The 20039-nt window shown below is 38.8% G+C and overlaps 3 pseudogenes; all 3 read right to left on the bottom strand.

Moving 5' to 3' along the window:
• Positions 1 to 505: 505 nt before the first annotated feature.
• Positions 506 to 1798, bottom strand: LOC146313611 (Ig kappa-b4 chain C region pseudogene; annotated as a pseudogene).
• A 6505-nt stretch (positions 1799 to 8303) lies between these two features.
• LOC146313610 (Ig kappa-b4 chain C region pseudogene) lies at positions 8304 to 10033 on the bottom strand (annotated as a pseudogene).
• A 5795-nt stretch (positions 10034 to 15828) lies between these two features.
• LOC146313609 (Ig kappa-b4 chain C region pseudogene) lies at positions 15829 to 17458 on the bottom strand (annotated as a pseudogene).
• Between the last annotated feature and the right edge of the window lie 2581 nt (positions 17459 to 20039).

The raw sequence follows: 20039 nt of genomic DNA, 5'->3' as shown, positions 1-20039 counted from the left end.
ATTCTGCTTTTTATACCAGATGAAGAAAATATTTTTTAGACTTTTGTAGTTTTACTGAAAGGATCATTCATGTTCTTTGACTGCACTGTATGGAATTACAATATTACAGTCCTAAACATTAAGACACTTTAGTAAAAAGAGATGATTGGATGATTTATTGTTGAAATCTTCCTGACATGGGTTTTGTTCTAAACGTTTATGATTTCAGACAAATCTATAATGACTATAGCAGGAACAGTTTAACACTGCTGAAGACATTCATATTGATTGTGACAAGAAATTCTGCAATTCTCCTACAACTGTCACTGGTTTATACTGATCAAACAATAATGAGGAGTTTTATCTGAGAATATATACAATATATGATAATATATTACATATTCTTGAGAAAAGAAAACATTTCTCTCGTCTCATTTTCTCTCTGGATTTAATACAGTCACTGACAGCATTAAGAGAAAATGTATTGAGACACTTTGATAATAATAAAGATGAAAACAAGTGATTTGATGAACACGTCTTTATTCTGTTGAAACAGTGAAATAATATTGAAACAGTGCAACAAGCTAGTAAATATTGCTACTGAAAGATGTCAAATGAAAGAGAGAGATAGTTACAGAGTGCAGAGTGAGAGCAGTAGCAGAGTAAAACCAGCAGCAGAGTCCCAGTGAGTCAGGTCAGGACTGGGAACACTGGTCTCTCCTCAGTGTCTCTGAGAGTGGAGTCTGGGAGCCCTGGGTGGCCTCACAGGTCACAGAGCCCACCTTCCTCCACTGGTCTGCAGGGAGCCTCAGGGTGCTGCTCCAGCTGTAGCGGCCGTCCTTCTCCAGCACCCCGGGGCTCCTGCTCTCCTCCCAGCTGCTGCTGCTGCTGCTGCTGCTGCCGTCCACCTTCCAGGACAGACTCCAGTCTGAGGGGAAGCCCTTGTTGGCCAGACACATGAGCGTGGCCTTCCCCTGCTGCAGCTCCTCACTGGAGGGGGGCAGCACCGTCAGGGTGGGACGAGCATCACCTAGGAGACACCAATCAGATCAGAGGACGGTTCATTTTGTCCTTTAAGGACTTTCTGTCAGGTGTTTTTTCTGCTCCACCAGTCACTCACTCACACATTGTTTCACTTCCCTTTAAGAAACCTCTCATGCATATCAGCACAGAGAGAATCATCGTACAGAATGACATGAAATATATCAAACTACACTCACAATAAAATATCTAAACCTTTCTCAGCAAAATCACCAAAACCTCAAATATACATTTATATCAACTATTTATTGGAAACATGAACAAATACAGAAAATCAACTGACTACAATCAAATGTTCTTTATGTGGATTTCAATGATCATCACCAAACTCTTTAGAATATTTTCAAAACCTGAAACAATGAAGAGATTTTGCACATTTTAAAATACTCATTTTTATCTTCACTCTTCCAGCTTTCTTTCAATCATTTCATGTGAATTCATTCAGTTATTACTGAGGTAGAAAATGAAAAACTAATCTTGTCATCAACATCTTTACAGTAAGATTGAACTTTGATCTTTTCTACACTTCAAGCTCTTTAAATTTCAGTCTGACAGGAATGTTTAAAAAATGTTTAGTAAAGCTGCTCTGAGTTAGTCTCCATGATAAAGGAGGACAAATACAAATATCAATCAAAAATACATTTCAAAAATGTTTCTTATGTTTCTCTCTCATCAACAATCAAAAACAGAATCTAAAACATTATTTACAATATTTGACTCAGTGATTGTTCAGAAACTTACTTCCAACATCCAGTCTGGTTCCTCCACCAAAAGTCCACCACAGTGATACAAACTCATTGAGTCGCCGTACAAAAACCTCTGACTGTAGAGAGACACGGCTCTCTGACTTTGACACAAACAAACTCAACAAAATGAGTCTCTGTTTGTCACATTTTATCAGCTGATGTGAAAAATGACAATAGACACCAACTCCCAGAAAGTTTAGTTTTTATTTTAAAAACATCAGTTTTACAACAAAATATCTGTTAATCTGTCAGCAAAAAATTTTGAAAAGAAAAGACACATTTGGAAACAAAACATATCTTTAAAAATGAAACCAAGATCACATAAAATCACTATCTGAAAATTCCTAATCAATATTCCAATAATCATATTGATCGATTGATAACCAGCATGATGAGAGTAATCCAAGTCCCTGTTGGAGTCAGTCAGAGCATTTCCATAGAGAGTCACTTTGCATCAGCAGCACCATGCTCCAGTGCTCTGGGAGAGTTTATAGTCCTGAGAGTTGAACACTGGATGACTGACAGCTGTCCTTCATGACAACAGAAGACACAGAAATCCTCCTCATCAAAAACATGACTTTGACCTCCGTCCTCATCTGGACTCTCCTCTGCTTCACTCAGGGTGAGGAAAATCATTTTTCTGTCATGTGAAAATCATTTGGAGTGCAGCTGAGTTTCACCTCACCATCTCATGTCCAGTGTTTCTTCTGTCTCCTCAGGGTCTGTTGGACAAAATGTTGTCTTGACTCAGTCAGCAGCCAAATCAGTCCAGATCAGTCAAACTGTTTCTATTGACTGCAAGGCGAATCAAAGAGTTACTCACTACTCTGGCTCACAGTATTATCTGGCCTGGTACCAACAGAAAACAGGAGAAACTCCTAAACTTCTGATCTACCTAACATCAGACAGACAATCTGGAATCTCGTCCAGATTCAGTGGAAGTGGAGCAGGGAATGGAGTCGACTTCACTCTGACCATCAGTGGAGTCCAGACTGAAGATGCAGCAGTTTACTACTGTCAGAGTCTCCATAGCATCAACAGTCAGCTTGTGTTCACACAGTGAAAAACAGTCATACAAAAACCTCCCTCAGTCAGACTGAACAGAAACTGAACTGACTGCTGCAGCTGGAAGCTCCTGCAGAGACTGATACACTTCACTGAAGACACACACAGACATGCACATGTTTTAAAATTATATTCACAAAATACAGAAACACAACAACAAAACCAAGTGCTGAATCAAACTTCTTCATAATTTCTTACCATTTTTAGAAAATCAGATTTTCTGGCTAACAACAGAAACAGCAGAGCTGCAAACTGTAGAAACAGAAAGTTAGTTTGTCAATACTATGAACATTTATTGTCCAGACTCTCACCACACATCTTTTAATATTACCCAAACTGAATCATGTAAACACAAGAGTATATGTCAAAGTGTGAGACAGACTTTAATCTGTAGCAGCTGGCAGCTGAAGAAGACATGACTATAGTCAAGAACTGGACACAAAGCAGCTAACATGTTTCTTTTTTGTTGAAAATTTAAATAACTAGTTAGTCAGGAACAGAGCTCCCTGTCTCTCACTCTCATTGAAAAAAGTCCCAGTAGCATCACATAAACAAGCTGGAATTTAAAGGGTTAAAGTTCTGAAAATGAAGATGAAAATGTTTTTTATGATCGACACATGAGTTGAAAAAAAAAACATATTTATGAAAAAGTTTTTTGAAGAATACATTAATATCATATGATGAAAAATATGTTCTATACTAACTTTTAAAGACACAGAGGTCATTTGAAATGTTTTCATCTCATCATGTCTGGATTTCAGCCTTTTTACCTTCCTGAAACAAAAATCTATTAACAGACTTCAGAATGTTCTGAAGTCAGCTGCCAGGCTTTGAACCACAACTAGGAAACACCATCGTATCACTCAGTTTTAGCATCATTACTCTGGATCCCAGTATGTTTTGGAATAGATTTTAAGATTTTACTGAAGACTTTTACACACCAGGACATACTGTGAGATCATCACGCAGAAGGTTTTGGTCTGCTCCACAGGCCTGGCTGAAAACTAAATGGGACATGGCCTTTTCAGTCAGGGCCTCGAGGCTCTGGAAAGATCTGCCCAAATAAATCAGGTCATCCAAGTCTGTCATTAAAATCCCTTCTTAAAGTATACTCTTATCAGAGAGCCTTTCCTGATTTGATCTGAGTTTTAGCTGGTTTGAACTGTTGCTAACAGCAACCTATTTTAAATCAATAGTCAGTCAGAGCATTTCCATAGAGAGTCACTTTGCATCAGCAGCACCATGCTCCAGTGCTCTGGGAGAGTTTATAGTCCTGAGAGTTGAACACTGGATGACTGACAGCTGTCCTTCATGACAACAGAAGACACAGAAATCCTCCTCATCAAAAACATGACTTTGACCTCCGTCCTCATCTGGACTCTCCTCTGCTGCTGCTTCACAGGTAAAGTCCAGAGAATCAAACTCCTCTCCTCTATCAACATCCGTCCCTCTGAAATGAAGCCCACAAAACCATGACGCTGCTTTATGTTTTTGTCTCTGTGTCCTCAGAGTCCAGAGGACAGGTCACAGTGACTCAGCCTGGAGCAGTGAGCTCTGCTGTGGGACGCTCCGTCTCCATCACATGTGGAAGCAGTTATGATCTTTGGGACTGTAGCAGCGCTAAGTGTTTATACTGGTACCAACAGAAAGATGGAGAAACTCCTAAACTGCTGATTCGCTACACAAATGAGCGAGTGTCAGGGGTTCCAGATCGTTTTTCAGGCAGTGGATCAAACAAAGACTTCACTCTGAGCATCAGTGGAGTCCAGACTGAAGATGCAGCAGTTTACTACTGTCAGAGTTATCATAGCATCAACAGTCAGCTTGTGTTCACACAGTGAAAAACAGTCGTACAAAAACCTCCCTCAGTCAGACTGAACAGAAACTGAACTGACTGCTGCAGCTGGAAGCTACTGCAGAGACTGATACACTTCACTGAACACACACACACACACACACACACACACACACACACACACACACACACACACACACACACACACACACGTTAAAAGCACAAACATATCTATATTTCAAACATTTTATTGAGAGTGAAGTCCAGTATGCACAATTCATTCATAGATTTACAGACATAGGGATTACTGATGTATGAATATACTGAACTAATCAATAAGAAATATACATAACTCATACACACACCAACCTCTTTACAAAATTAACAGTAAGCAACACAGTGGAAAAATAAAAAAAAGTAAGAAAAAAAAAATAAACAAAGGATAAAAAATCCCAAACCCACTCACACCCTGCTGCATCACTCAAAGGATCTACTTTATAGCAGAAACAAAGACTTCTTATAAGCAGAGTTGAACTCTTCTTGTTGACCTCTCAAGATGAATGACAGGTTGGCATCAAATAAATTCACCTGATCATCCTGATATATCTGATCTTTTCCACCTCAAGGGTGTTGATGAGGTCATTAAACCACATTTTGACATCTGGAATGTCTTTAACCTTCCACAGCTTCAACAAACATTTCTTGGCAGACATAAGGCAATAGTTAATAAATTGTCTATGATCCAGTGTGAAGTTGTTTAATCTCACATTAAGGACACATTAAATGACAGAGTACAAGAATGGCATCATTAAATGACACTTATCACACAGAGAGGAAACAGAGGGGAACCATTTATTAATCTTAGATCTGGAAATGTATCATCTATGTACTATTTGAAGTTGTATTAGTGTCTGACATTGATAGAACATTAATTAATCTGTATTAAACTACGGTTCCATTGTTTCTCTGTAATCTGGATATTTCAGTCTTGTTCTCTCTGATGTGAGATGTGTCCACCTTTTCATCCTGCAGAAGTGTATCAAGTGTAAAGTGTTATTTCATTACCCTGGTATTTTGATTTGAGAAGTGTGGAAGGTGATTAGAGGACAGTCCCTGGGTTCTATGGGGAACAGTCTTCTCGTTCTAATAGCAGCCCTTCATGAGAGGCAGTAGGAGAGTGGAAGTAATACATCCATACACAGACATTTACAGGCCAGTACTAACGAGTAACGTTGGGTAGAGCTAAGCCTCCCTCTGTTTTGGATTTGCATGAATGAATCTTTTGTCTTCTGGGACGTTTGATATTCCAAAGAAACTGGATGATGATGGAATCTAGTTTAGAAAAAAGGCCTTTGTCAAATTAATTAGGACATTTTGAAAGAGATAAAGCAATTGGGGTACATGAACCATTTTAATTGTATTCACTCTGCCAATAAGTGAAAGAAGCAGAGTCCTCCAATATTTGACACACAACTGTAATCAAGAACTGAAAGGAGAGAAATTTTCTTTAAATAAATCCTGGAATTTTCTGGTATTTGTTAGGAGTCACTTTAAAGAGTAAGGGCTTTGATATATCATGGTTGTGCAATCTAACAGGCATACAGAGGACTGACAGTCTCAGTACATGGGACACACGTCCCACCAACTGGGCTACTAGACCGTCTTACACTCCATCCAGACGTAAGGTGTCTTTGGTATTGTGCTGTGTGATGAAATTTTATAGTTGTGTTTTATTGTGAACAGTTCAAGGAAACTCTGTGCAACTGTCATGATATCTGCTGATATTTTTTATTGAATATAATTAATTGAAATTTAAGAGAAAGAATGACTTTAACATAAACTTGAGCAACAATTACTATTCAATACAAAACTGAACACCAAAAAATACTATAGCCTGATAGTAAAGAATTTTTGAAAGTTATATATTGTCATATTACCATACCAAAACATATATCTACAAACCACTTTTAAAATTATGGTACTTAAAATCTGCATGGCTACAAAATCAATTAAATGTCCAGGAATGTTGAGAAACACAACCATGACAAGTGTGAACAACAGAGGACCCAGGATGGAGCCTTGAGGGACGCCATCATTTATATTGATAGTATCTGATGAATGTTGATCAATGAACATCATGTCTGTCTGACTGATAAGGACTGAACCAGTTTAACAGTGTGACACAGAGGACAGCATGTCTCTGCAGTCTGTGTACATGAGGATGATTGAAATGTTGAGTTGTCCCAGCAGTGAGGAGGAAACATCATGATATGTTGAGGACAGCTACAGTTGACTGACTCTGTGTGTTTGCATATGTGTCCTGCCTCTCTGCTCCCAGACGTTAAGAGGACAGTGTTGATCAGTGTCTGTCCAGGCCTTTCAGAGACACTGACACGCCGGCAGCACAATGATGATGTCACTGATTCTACTGCTGGCCACCCTGGGGCTCCTTGTTCAGGGTGAGACTCTCTTGTGAAAACTTTGCTTCAGGATGTAACCAGGTTCACCACAATGATGTTCTGCTGTGATGGAGAAACACTGAAACAAGCAGCATTGACCTTCTTCCATCTGTTCTCCATGTTAAAGAAATGATTCTCTTCTGTTTGGATGTTGATCATCTTTCTCCAAACTGGATTTGTCTCAATAATTCTTCTCCTCTTTTTCATGTTTTCCAGGTTCATCAGGACAAATCATCCTGACTCAGTCTCCTGGATCTCAGTCTGTTGTTCCAGGACAGACTGTCTCTATCAGATGTAAATCCAGTTCAGGTGTTAGCAACTTGCTCGCCTGGTACCTTCAGAAACCTGGAGAAGTTCCTAAACTCCTGGTTTATTTAGCTACATACCGTCAATCTGGAGTTTCTGACCGTTTTAGTGGAAGTCGATCTGGGAATGACTTCACTTTGACCATCAGAGGAGTTCAGGCTGAAGATTCAGGAGTTTACTACTGTCAGCAGGGTTACAGCTCGTTCACACAGTGATACAACGTCGTACAAAAACCTCCCTCAGCTGGAGAGGAACTGATCTGACTCAACAGCTGCACTGACACTAAAACAACAGAGGTTTGACTTAGAAAAACATCTAACAATAAATCACAGTGTGCATTTTAACACTAAATATTCAGTTTTAAAAAGTTATACTTTAAATTATTTCATTAAAACAGGGTCTGAAACAGCTGCACATTAAAGGAAACTTCTGTCAAAGTTTGATTTCAATTCTTTCATGAGTTTAATCCACAGAGTATGATAACTGTAAAAACTGTAAATATTATTTATTCAAATTGATTCATTTGTGTTTGTGTTTATTTTGTTTAAAGGGACAAACACATTAATTAACATGAATACTTAAATCCATAATGTTAATGTGGCAGATTTAGTCATAAAAGGTCATTTTTATCTGCAGTCCCTGACAGGTTTATGGCAGATAAAAACCATGAAAAGATGACAAATATATGAAAAGTTTTGATCAAAGCTGTAACTGTCCTAAATTCTGTCCTTTTGTCATTTCTTTCATTTCTCTTTGTGCTTCTTCAACAGAAACAGTCTGTAAATATTTCCAGGGTTTGAACTGCAGATCACACTATTATTCACCCTTATACTGATGATATTCTGCTTTTTATACCAGATGAAGAAAATATTTTCTAGACTTTCGTAGTTTTACTGAAAGGATCATTCATGTTCTTTGACTGCACTGTATGGAATTACAATATTACAGTCCTAAACATTAAGACACTTTAGTAAAAAGAGATGATTGGATGATTTCTTGTTGAAATCTTCCTGACATGGGTTTTGTTCTAAACGTTTATGATTTCAGACAAATCTATAATGACTATAGCAGGAACAGTTTAACACTGCTGAAGACATTCATATTGATTGTGACAAGAAATTCTGCAATTCTCCTACAACTGTCACTGGTTTATACTGATCAAACAATAATGAGGAGTTTTATCTGAGAATATATACAATATATGATAATATATTACATATTCTTGAGAAATGAAAACATTTCTCTCATCTCATTTTCTCTCTGGATTTAATACAGTCACTGACAGCATTAAGAGAAAATGTATTGAGACACTTTGATGATAATAAAGATGAAAACAAGTGATTTGATGAACACGTCTTTATTCTGTTGAAACAGTGAAATAATATTGAAACAGTGCAACAAGCTAGTAAATATTGCTACTGAAAGATGTCAAATGAAAGAGAGAGATAGTTACAGAGTGCAGAGTGAGAGCAGTAGCAGAGTAAAACCAGCAGCAGAGTCCCAGTGAGTCAGGTCAGGACTGGGAACACTGGTCTCTCCTCAGTGTCTCTGAGAGTGGAGTCTGGGAGCCCTGGGTGGCCTCACAGGTCACAGAGCCCACCTTCCTCCACTGGTCTGCAGGGAGCCTCAGGGTGCTGCTCCAGCTGTAGCGGCCGTCCTTCTCCAGCACCCCGGGGCTCCTGCTCTCCTCCCAGCTGCTGCTGCTGCTGCTGCTGCTGCCGTCCACCTTCCAGGACAGACTCCAGTCTGAGGGGAAGCCCTTGTTGGCCAGACACATGAGCGTGGCCTTCCCCTGCTGCAGCTCCTCACTGGAGGGGGGCAGCACCGTCAGGGTGGGACGAGCATCACCTAGGAGACACCAATCAGATCAGAGGACGGTTCATTTTGTCCTTTAAGGACTTTCTGTCAGGTGTTTTTTCTGCTCCACCAGTCACTCACTCACACATTGTTTCACTTCCCTTTAAGAAACCTCTCATGCATATCAGCACAGAGAGAATCATCGTACAGAATGACATGAAATATATCAAACTACACTCACAATAAAATATCTAAACCTTTCTCAGCAAAATCACCAAAACCTCAAATATACATTTATATCAACTATTTATTGGAAACATGAACAAATACAGAAAATCAACTGACTACAATCAAATGTTCTTTATGTGGATTTCAATGATCATCACCAAACTCTTTAGAATATTTTCAAAACCTGAAACAATGAAGAGATTTTGCACATTTTAAAATACTCATTTTTATCTTCACTCTTCCAGCTTTCTTTCAATCATTTCATGTGAATTCATTCAGTTATTACTGAGGTAGAAAATGAAAAACTAATCTTGTCATCAACATCTTTACAGTAAGATTGAACTTTGATCTTTTCTACACTTCAAGCTCTTTAAATTTCAGTCTGACAGGAATGTTTAAAAAATGTTTAGTAAAGCTGCTCTGAGTTAGTCTCCATGATAAAGGAGGACAAATACAAATATCAATCAAAAATACATTTCAAAAATGTTTCTTATGTTTCTCTCTCATCAACAATCAAAAACAGAATCTAAAACATTATTTACAATATTTGACTCAGTGATTGTTCAGAAACTTACTTCCAACATCCAGTCTGGTTCCTCCACCAAAAGTCCACCACAGTGATACAAACTCATTGAGTCGCCGTACAAAAACCTCTGACTGTAGAGAGACACGGCTCTCTGACTTTGACACAAACAAACTCAACAAAATGAGTCTCTGTTTGTCACATTTTATCAGCTGATGTGAAAAATGACAATAGACACCAACTCCCAGAAAGTTTAGTTTTTATTTTAAAAACATCAGTTTTACAACAAAATATCTGTTAATCTGTCAGCAAAAAATTTTGAAAAGAAAAGACACATTTGGAAACAAAACATATCTTTAAAAATGAAACCAAGATCACATAAAATCACTATCTGAAAATTCCTAATCAATATTCCAATAATCATATTGATCGATTGATAACCAGCATGATGAGAGTAATCCAAGTCCCTGTTGGAGTCAGTCAGAGCATTTCCATAGAGAGTCACTTTGCATCAGCAGCACCATGCTCCAGTGCTCTGGGAGAGTTTATAGTCCTGAGAGTTGAACACTGGATGACTGACAGCTGTCCTTCATGACAACAGAAGACACAGAAATCCTCCTCATCAAAAACATGACTTTGACCTCCGTCCTCATCTGGACTCTCCTCTGCTTCACTCAGGGTGAGGAAAATCATTTTTCTGTCATGTGAAAATCATTTGGAGTGCAGCTGAGTTTCACCTCACCATCTCATGTCCAGTGTTTCTTCTGTCTCCTCAGGGTCTGTTGGACAAAATGTTGTCTTGACTCAGTCAGCAGCCAAATCAGTCCAGATCAGTCAAACTGTTTCTATTGACTGCAAGGCGAATCAAAGAGTTACTCACTACTCTGGCTCACAGTATTATCTGGCCTGGTACCAACAGAAAACAGGAGAAACTCCTAAACTTCTGATCTACCTAACATCAGACAGACAATCTGGAATCTCGTCCAGATTCAGTGGAAGTGGAGCAGGGAATGGAGTCGACTTCACTCTGACCATCAGTGGAGTCCAGACTGAAGATGCAGCAGTTTACTACTGTCAGAGTCTCCATAGCATCAACAGTCAGCTTGTGTTCACACAGTGAAAAACAGTCATACAAAAACCTCCCTCAGTCAGACTGAACAGAAACTGAACTGACTGCTGCAGCTGGAAGCTCCTGCAGAGACTGATACACTTCACTGAAGACACACACAGACATGCACATGTTTTAAAATTATATTCACAAAATACAGAAACACAACAACAAAACCAAGTGCTGAATCAAACTTCTTCATAATTTCTTACCATTTTTAGAAAATCAGATTTTCTGGCTAACAACAGAAACAGCAGAGCTGCAAACTGTAGAAACAGAAAGTTAGTTTGTCAATACTATGAACATTTATTGTCCAGACTCTCACCACACATCTTTTAATATTACCCAAACTGAATCATGTAAACACAAGAGTATATGTCAAAGTGTGAGACAGACTTTAATCTGTAGCAGCTGGCAGCTGAAGAAGACATGACTATAGTCAAGAACTGGACACAAAGCAGCTAACATGTTTCTTTTTTGTTGAAAATTTAAATAACTAGTTAGTCAGGAACAGAGCTCCCTGTCTCTCACTCTCATTGAAAAAAGTCCCAGTAGCATCACATAAACAAGCTGGAATTTAAAGGGTTAAAGTTCTGAAAATGAAGATGAAAATGTTTTTTATGATCGACACATGAGTTGAAAAAAAAAACATATTTATGAAAAAGTTTTTTGAAGAATACATTAATATCATATGATGAAAAATATGTTCTATACTAACTTTTAAAGACACAGAGGTCATTTGAAATGTTTTCATCTCATCATGTCTGGATTTCAGCCTTTTTACCTTCCTGAAACAAAAATCTATTAACAGACTTCAGAATGTTCTGAAGTCAGCTGCCAGGCTTTGAACCACAACTAGGAAACACCATCGTATCACTCAGTTTTAGCATCATTACTCTGGATCCCAGTATGTTTTGGAATAGATTTTAAGATTTTACTGAAGACTTTTACACACCAGGACATACTGTGAGATCATCACGCAGAAGGTTTTGGTCTGCTCCACAGGCCTGGCTGAAAACTAAATGGGACATGGCCTTTTCAGTCAGGGCCTCGAGGCTCTGGAAAGATCTGCCCAAATAAATCAGGTCATCCAAGTCTGTCATTAAAATCCCTTCTTAAAGTATACTCTTATCAGAGAGCCTTTCCTGATTTGATCTGAGTTTTAGCTGGTTTGAACTGTTGCTAACAGCAACCTATTTTAAATCAATAGTCAGTCAGAGCATTTCCATAGAGAGTCACTTTGCATCAGCAGCACCATGCTCCAGTGCTCTGGGAGAGTTTATAGTCCTGAGAGTTGAACACTGGATGACTGACAGCTGTCCTTCATGACAACAGAAGACACAGAAATCCTCCTCATCAAAAACATGACTTTGACCTCCGTCCTCATCTGGACTCTCCTCTGCTGCTGCTTCACAGGTAAAGTCCAGAGAATCAAACTCCTCTCCTCTATCAACATCCGTCCCTCTGAAATGAAGCCCACAAAACCATGACGCTGCTTTATGTTTTTGTCTCTGTGTCCTCAGAGTCCAGAGGACAGGTCACAGTGACTCAGCCTGGAGCAGTGAGCTCTGCTGTGGGACGCTCCGTCTCCATCACATGTGGAAGCAGTTATGATCTTTGGGACTGTAGCAGCGCTAAGTGTTTATACTGGTACCAACAGAAAGATGGAGAAACTCCTAAACTGCTGATTCGCTACACAAATGAGCGAGTGTCAGGGGTTCCAGATCGTTTTTCAGGCAGTGGATCAAACAAAGACTTCACTCTGAGCATCAGTGGAGTCCAGACTGAAGATGCAGCAGTTTACTACTGTCAGAGTTATCATAGCATCAACAGTCAGCTTGTGTTCACACAGTGAAAAACAGTCGTACAAAAACCTCCCTCAGTCAGACTGAACAGAAACTGAACTGACTGCTGCAGCTGGAAGCTACTGCAGAGACTGATACACTTCACTGAACACACACACACACACACACACACACACACACACACACACACACACACACACACACACACACGTTAAAAGCACAAACATATCTATATTTCAAACATTTTATTGAGAGTGAAGTCCAGTATGCACAATTCATTCATAGATTTACAGACATAGGGATTACTGATGTATGAATATACTGAACTAATCAATAAGAAATATACATAACTCATACACACACCAACCTCTTTACAAAATTAACAGTAAGCAACACAGTGGAAAAATAAAAAAAAGTAAGAAAAAAAAAATAAACAAAGGATAAAAAATCCCAAACCCACTCACACCCTGCTGCATCACTCAAAGGATCTACTTTATAGCAGAAACAAAGACTTCTTATAAGCAGAGTTGAACTCTTCTTGTTGACCTCTCAAGATGAATGACAGGTTGGCATCAAATAAATTCACCTGATCATCCTGATATATCTGATCTTTTCCACCTCAAGGGTGTTGATGAGGTCATTAAACCACATTTTGACATCTGGAATGTCTTTAACCTTCCACAGCTTCAACAAACATTTCTTGGCAGACATAAGGCAATAGTTAATAAATTGTCTATGATCCAGTGTGAAGTTGTTTAATCTCACATTAAGGACACATTAAATGACAGAGTACAAGAATGGCATCATTAAATGACACTTATCACACAGAGAGGAAACAGAGGGGAACCATTTATTAATCTTAGATCTGGAAATGTATCATCTATGTACTATTTGAAGTTGTATTAGTGTCTGACATTGATAGAACATTAATTAATCTGTATTAAACTACGGTTCCATTGTTTCTCTGTAATCTGGATATTTCAGTCTTGTTCTCTCTGATGTGAGATGTGTCCACCTTTTCATCCTGCAGAAGTGTATCAAGTGTAAAGTGTTATTTCATTACCCTGGTATTTTGATTTGAGAAGTGTGGAAGGTGATTAGAGGACAGTCCCTGGGTTCTATGGGGAACAGTCTTCTCGTTCTAATAGCAGCCCTTCATGAGAGGCAGTAGGAGAGTGGAAGTAATACATCCATACACAGACATTTACAGGCCAGTACTAACGAGTAACGTTGGGTAGAGCTAAGCCTCCCTCTGTTTTGGATTTGCATGAATGAATCTTTTGTCTTCTGGGACGTTTGATATTCCAAAGAAACTGGATGATGATGGAATCTAGTTTAGAAAAAAGGCCTTTGTCAAATTAATTAGGACATTTTGAAAGAGATAAAGCAATTGGGGTACATGAACCATTTTAATTGTATTCACTCTGCCAATAAGTGAAAGAAGCAGAGTCCTCCAATATTTGACACACAACTGTAATCAAGAACTGAAAGGAGAGAAATTTTCTTTAAATAAATCCTGGAATTTTCTGGTATTTGTTAGGAGTCACTTTAAAGAGTAAGGGCTTTGATATATCATGGTTGTGCAATCTAACAGGCATACAGAGGACTGACAGTCTCAGTACATGGGACACACGTCCCACCAACTGGGCTACTAGACCGTCTTACACTCCATCCAGACGTAAGGTGTCTTTGGTATTGTGCTGTGTGATGAAATTTTATAGTTGTGTTTTATTGTGAACAGTTCAAGGAAACTCTGTGCAACTGTCATGATATCTGCTGATATTTTTTATTGAATATAATTAATTGAAATTTAAGAGAAAGAATGACTTTAACATAAACTTGAGCAACAATTACTATTCAATACAAAACTGAACACCAAAAAATACTATAGCCTGATAGTAAAGAATTTTTGAAAGTTATATATTGTCATATTACCATACCAAAACATATATCTACAAACCACTTTTAAAATTATGGTACTTAAAATCTGCATGGCTACAAAATCAATTAAATGTCCAGGAATGTTGAGAAACACAACCATGACAAGTGTGAACAACAGAGGACCCAGGATGGAGCCTTGAGGGACGCCATCATTTATATTGATAGTATCTGATGAATGTTGATCAATGAACATCATGTCTGTCTGACTGATAAGGACTGAACCAGTTTAACAGTGTGACACAGAGGACAGCATGTCTCTGCAGTCTGTGTACATGAGGATGATTGAAATGTTGAGTTGTCCCAGCAGTGAGGAGGAAACATCATGATATGTTGAGGACAGCTACAGTTGACTGACTCTGTGTGTTTGCATATGTGTCCTGCCTCTCTGCTCCCAGACGTTAAGAGGACAGTGTTGATCAGTGTCTGTCCAGGCCTTTCAGAGACACTGACACGCCGGCAGCACAATGATGATGTCACTGATTCTACTGCTGGCCACCCTGGGGCTCCTTGTTCAGGGTGAGACTCTCTTGTGAAAACTTTGCTTCAGGATGTAACCAGGTTCACCACAATGATGTTCTGCTGTGATGGAGAAACACTGAAACAAGCAGCATTGACCTTCTTCCATCTGTTCTCCATGTTAAAGAAATGATTCTCTTCTGTTTGGATGTTGATCATCTTTCTCCAAACTGGATTTGTCTCAATAATTCTTCTCCTCTTTTTCATGTTTTCCAGGTTCATCAGGACAAATCATCCTGACTCAGTCTCCTGGATCTCAGTCTGTTGTTCCAGGACAGACTGTCTCTATCAGATGTAAATCCAGTTCAGGTGTTAGCAACTTGCTCGCCTGGTACCTTCAGAAACCTGGAGAAGTTCCTAAACTCCTGGTTTATTTAGCTACATACCGTCAATCTGGAGTTTCTGACCGTTTTAGTGGAAGTCGATCTGGGAATGACTTCACTTTGACCATCAGAGGAGTTCAGGCTGAAGATTCAGGAGTTTACTACTGTCAGCAGGGTTACAGCTCGTTCACACAGTGATACAACGTCGTACAAAAACCTCCCTCAGCTGGAGAGGAACTGATCTGACTCAACAGCTGCACTGACACTAAAACAACAGAGGTTTGACTTAGAAAAACATCTAACAATAAATCACAGTGTGCATTTTAACACTAAATATTCAGTTTTAAAAAGTTATACTTTAAATTATTTCATTAAAACAGGGTCTGAAACAGCTGCACATTAAAGGAAACTTCTGTCAAAGTTTGATTTCAATTCTTTCATGAGTTTAATCCACAGAGTATGATAACTGTAAAAACTGTAAATATTATTTATTCAAATTGATTCATTTGTGTTTGTGTTTATTTTGTTTAAAGGGACAAACACATTAATTAACATGAATACTTAAATCCATAATGTTAATGTGGCAGATTTAGTCATAAAAGGTCATTTTTATCTGCAGTCCCTGACAGGTTTATGGCAGATAAAAACCATGAAAAGATGACAAATATATGAAAAGTTTTGATCAAAGCTGTAACTGTCCTAAATTCTGTCCTTTTGTCATTTCTTTCATTTCTCTTTGTGCTTCTTCAACAGAAACAGTCTGTAAATATTTCCAGGGTTTGAACTGCAGATCACACTATTATTCACCCTTATGCTGATGATATTCTGCTTTTTATACCAGATGAAGAAAATATTTTCTAGACTTTCGTAGTTTTACTGAAAGGATCATTCATGTTCTTTGACTGCACTGTATGGAATTACAATATTACAGTCCTAAACATTAAGACACTTTAGTAAAAAGAGATGATTGGATGATTTCTTGTTGAAATCTTCCTGACATGGGTTTTGTTCTAAACGTTTATGATTTCAGACAAATCTATAATGACTATAGCAGGAACAGTTTAACACTGCTGAAGACATTCATATTGATTGTGACAAGAAATTCTGCAATTCTCCTACAACTGTCACTGGTTTATACTGATCAAACAATAATGAGGAGTTTTATCTGAGAATATATACAATATATGATAATATATTACATATTCTTGAGAAATGAAAACATTTCTCTCATCTCATTTTCTCTCTGGATTTAATACAGTCACTGACAGCATTAAGAGAAAATGTATTGAGACACTTTGATGATAATAAAGATGAAAACAAGTGATTTGATGAACACGTCTTTATTCTGTTGAAACAGTGAAATAATATTGAAACAGTGCAACAAGCTAGTAAATATTGCTACTGAAAGATGTCAAATGAAAGAGAGAGATAGTTACAGAGTGCAGAGTGAGAGCAGTAGCAGAGTAAAACCAGCAGCAGAGTCCCAGTGAGTCAGGTCAGGACTGGGAACACTGGTCTCTCCTCAGTGTCTCTGAGAGTGGAGTCTGGGAGCCCTGGGTGGCCTCACAGGTCACAGAGCCCACCTTCCTCCACTGGTCTGCAGGGAGCCTCAGGGTGCTGCTCCAGCTGTAGCGGCCGTCCTTCTCCAGCACCCCGGGGCTCCTGCTCTCCTCCCAGCTGCTGCTGCTGCTGCTGCTGCTGCCGTCCACCTTCCAGGACAGACTCCAGTCTGAGGGGAAGCCCTTGTTGGCCAGACACATGAGCGTGGCCTTCCCCTGCTGCAGCTCCTCACTGGAGGGGGGCAGCACCGTCAGGGTGGGGACGACTCGACCCACTGGAGGAGGAGACACAGAGACGATAGAAAGACAAAATCAACTCCACCCTGTTGGCTGCAGCAGAGGAGGCTGCTGCTTCTGTTGGTCTTCCTCAGATTGGATGAAACTGGTCTTCAGCGTTTCACTTCCTTCTCTGAGCTCAGTAACCATGGCAACAGATAGGCATCACTGATCACCCATGGCAACAGACAGGTTTCAGTACTAAAGATAAAACATTCAAACTGCCTCACTTTTACTCCAATGTATATTTATTTAATCTTGAAATGTCCTAAGTTTCATTAGTTGAAAATATGAGATCATAAGATGAAGAATTTCAGGCTTTTATTGTTTGAACTCTCTTCAGTTTTTCTTGTCTCAAGTTCAAACCTCATAACTGATGACATGAGTTTTTTTCTCCTCATGAAAGCAGGAATCATCACTGAACAGTTAAACTTCATCACTGAAACATTCAAATGAATTCTTTTAACTACTGAAATACTTTTTAAACTCATCAAATTCTAATAAAACATGTTGAATGACTTTAAGATCGTTAGTCGGAAAGAAAGATCCAGTAACACTCATGCACATTAAACACTGAGTCCAAAATATCAGTAGAGTTCATGAGAAAGAACATAAAAACTTCTACTTTTAACTCTATTTTCTTTAGACAGATGATGCAGGGGAGTTTTCTCAGAGGAATGAATTGATAAGAAATCAGAAAATTAAAGTGAAATCTTTAGTGCTACAAAATGATTGATTGGAGTGGATTTAAGTCTGTTTAAAGACACTTTGAAGCCTTAAAGAATTACTGCAAATGCATCAAATTTAAAGTATCAGACAAAATATTGTAGTCAGGTCTACAGCTATGAAATTCAAACAGATTATATATAAAATTGCTTTATGAAAGGAGTCAAAAGTACTTACAGTCAACATCCAGTCTGGTTCCTCCACCGAACGTGTACCACAGTGATACAAACTGGTTGAGTCGCCGTACAAAAACCTCTGACTGTAGAGAGACACGGCTCTCTGACTTTGACAACAACAAACTCAACAAACACATTCACACTTTACACACACATCTTATAACTGCTTATAATATTCAAAAATATGAATGTTTATTGGAGGTTTTCTTTGTGAAATGTCATTTACAAGCTACAAACATTAATTTCCCATTCAGTAAAACAAACTGAAATAAGATACTTCTGAAGAAGAACTCTCAATAACTCTGGTCAAATGCAAATAATTATCATAAACACATGTTTATTGTAGATTTTGATTCATGAAAAATAAAAACTTTGTTTAAATTTGTCCATCGGTGATGTTGATTAATGTCGCAGTAAATTTGAGAGAATTCACAAAATATTCTGGAAGAAAATTTGTTCATCAAACTCAAATCAAAGTCACAGACAAATGAGAACTGACACATTCCTAATCAATACTCTGATAAAGTGATTGATCAATTGATAACCAGCATGATGAGAGTAATCCAAGTCCCTGTTGGAGTCAGTCAGAGCATTTCCATAGAGAGTCACTTTGCATCAGCAGCACCATGCTCCAGTGCTCTGGGAGAGTTTATAGTCCTGAGAGTTGAACACTGGATGACTGACAGCTGTCCTTCATGACAACAGAAGACACAGAAATCCTCCTCATCAAAAACATGACTTTGACCTCCATCCTCATCTGGACTCTCCTCTGCTGCTGCTTCACAGGTAAAGTCCAGAGAATCAAACTCCTCTCCTCTATCAACATCCGTCCCTCTGAAATGAAGCCCACAAAACCATGACGCTGCTTTATGTTTTTGTCTCTGTGTCCTCAGAGTCCAGAGGACAGGTCACAGTGACTCAGCCTGGAGCAGTGAGCTCTGCTGTGGGACGCTCCGTCTCCATCACATGTAGAAGCAGTTATGATCTTTGGGACTGTGGCAGCGCTAAGTGTTTAGCCTGGTACCAACAGAAAGATGGAGAAACTCCTAAACTGCTGATTTACTACACTAATCAGCGAGTGTCAGGGGTTCCAGATCGTTTTTCAGGCAGTGGATCAAACAGAGACTTCACTCTGAGAATCAGTGGAGTCCAGACTGAAGATGCAGCAGTTTACTACTGTCAGGGAGTGAGCACTGTCAACAGTCAGTGGGTGTTCACACAGTGAAAAACAGTCGTACAAAAACCTCCTTCAGTCAGACTGAATAGAAACTGAACTGACTGCTGCAGCTGGAAGCTCCTGCAGAGACTGATACACTTCACTGAAGACACACACACACACACACACACACACACACACACTAAACATCAGTGTCCACACATCACACTGAAATCTCATTAAATCACATCAAGTTTATTTTTGAAGAACATTGAAAAACTTTAGTAAACCAAGGTGCTGTGCAATAAAAGGAGAAAAGTTAAACAAAATAATATGGTAACCAGATTTGACTTTGGTGATGTTTCTGATGCTGACCACACACTAGAAGATTTTGAAAAGACCCTCTCAGATCTAAAAACAATTTATAAGCTGTCACAGAGGTTTAAGTCACAAATTAAGATTTTGCAAAGACTAATTCTTGCAGGGTCACAATTTACAAAACACCTTTATTTTG

Source organism: Lutjanus erythropterus, chromosome 16 (genome assembly GCF_056507025.1).
Source record: "Lutjanus erythropterus isolate fLutEry1 chromosome 16, fLutEry1.hap2, whole genome shotgun sequence".
Taxonomy (NCBI): domain Eukaryota; kingdom Metazoa; phylum Chordata; class Actinopteri; order Lutjaniformes; family Lutjanidae; genus Lutjanus; species Lutjanus erythropterus.
This window is presented reverse-complemented; position numbering and strand designations above follow the sequence as displayed.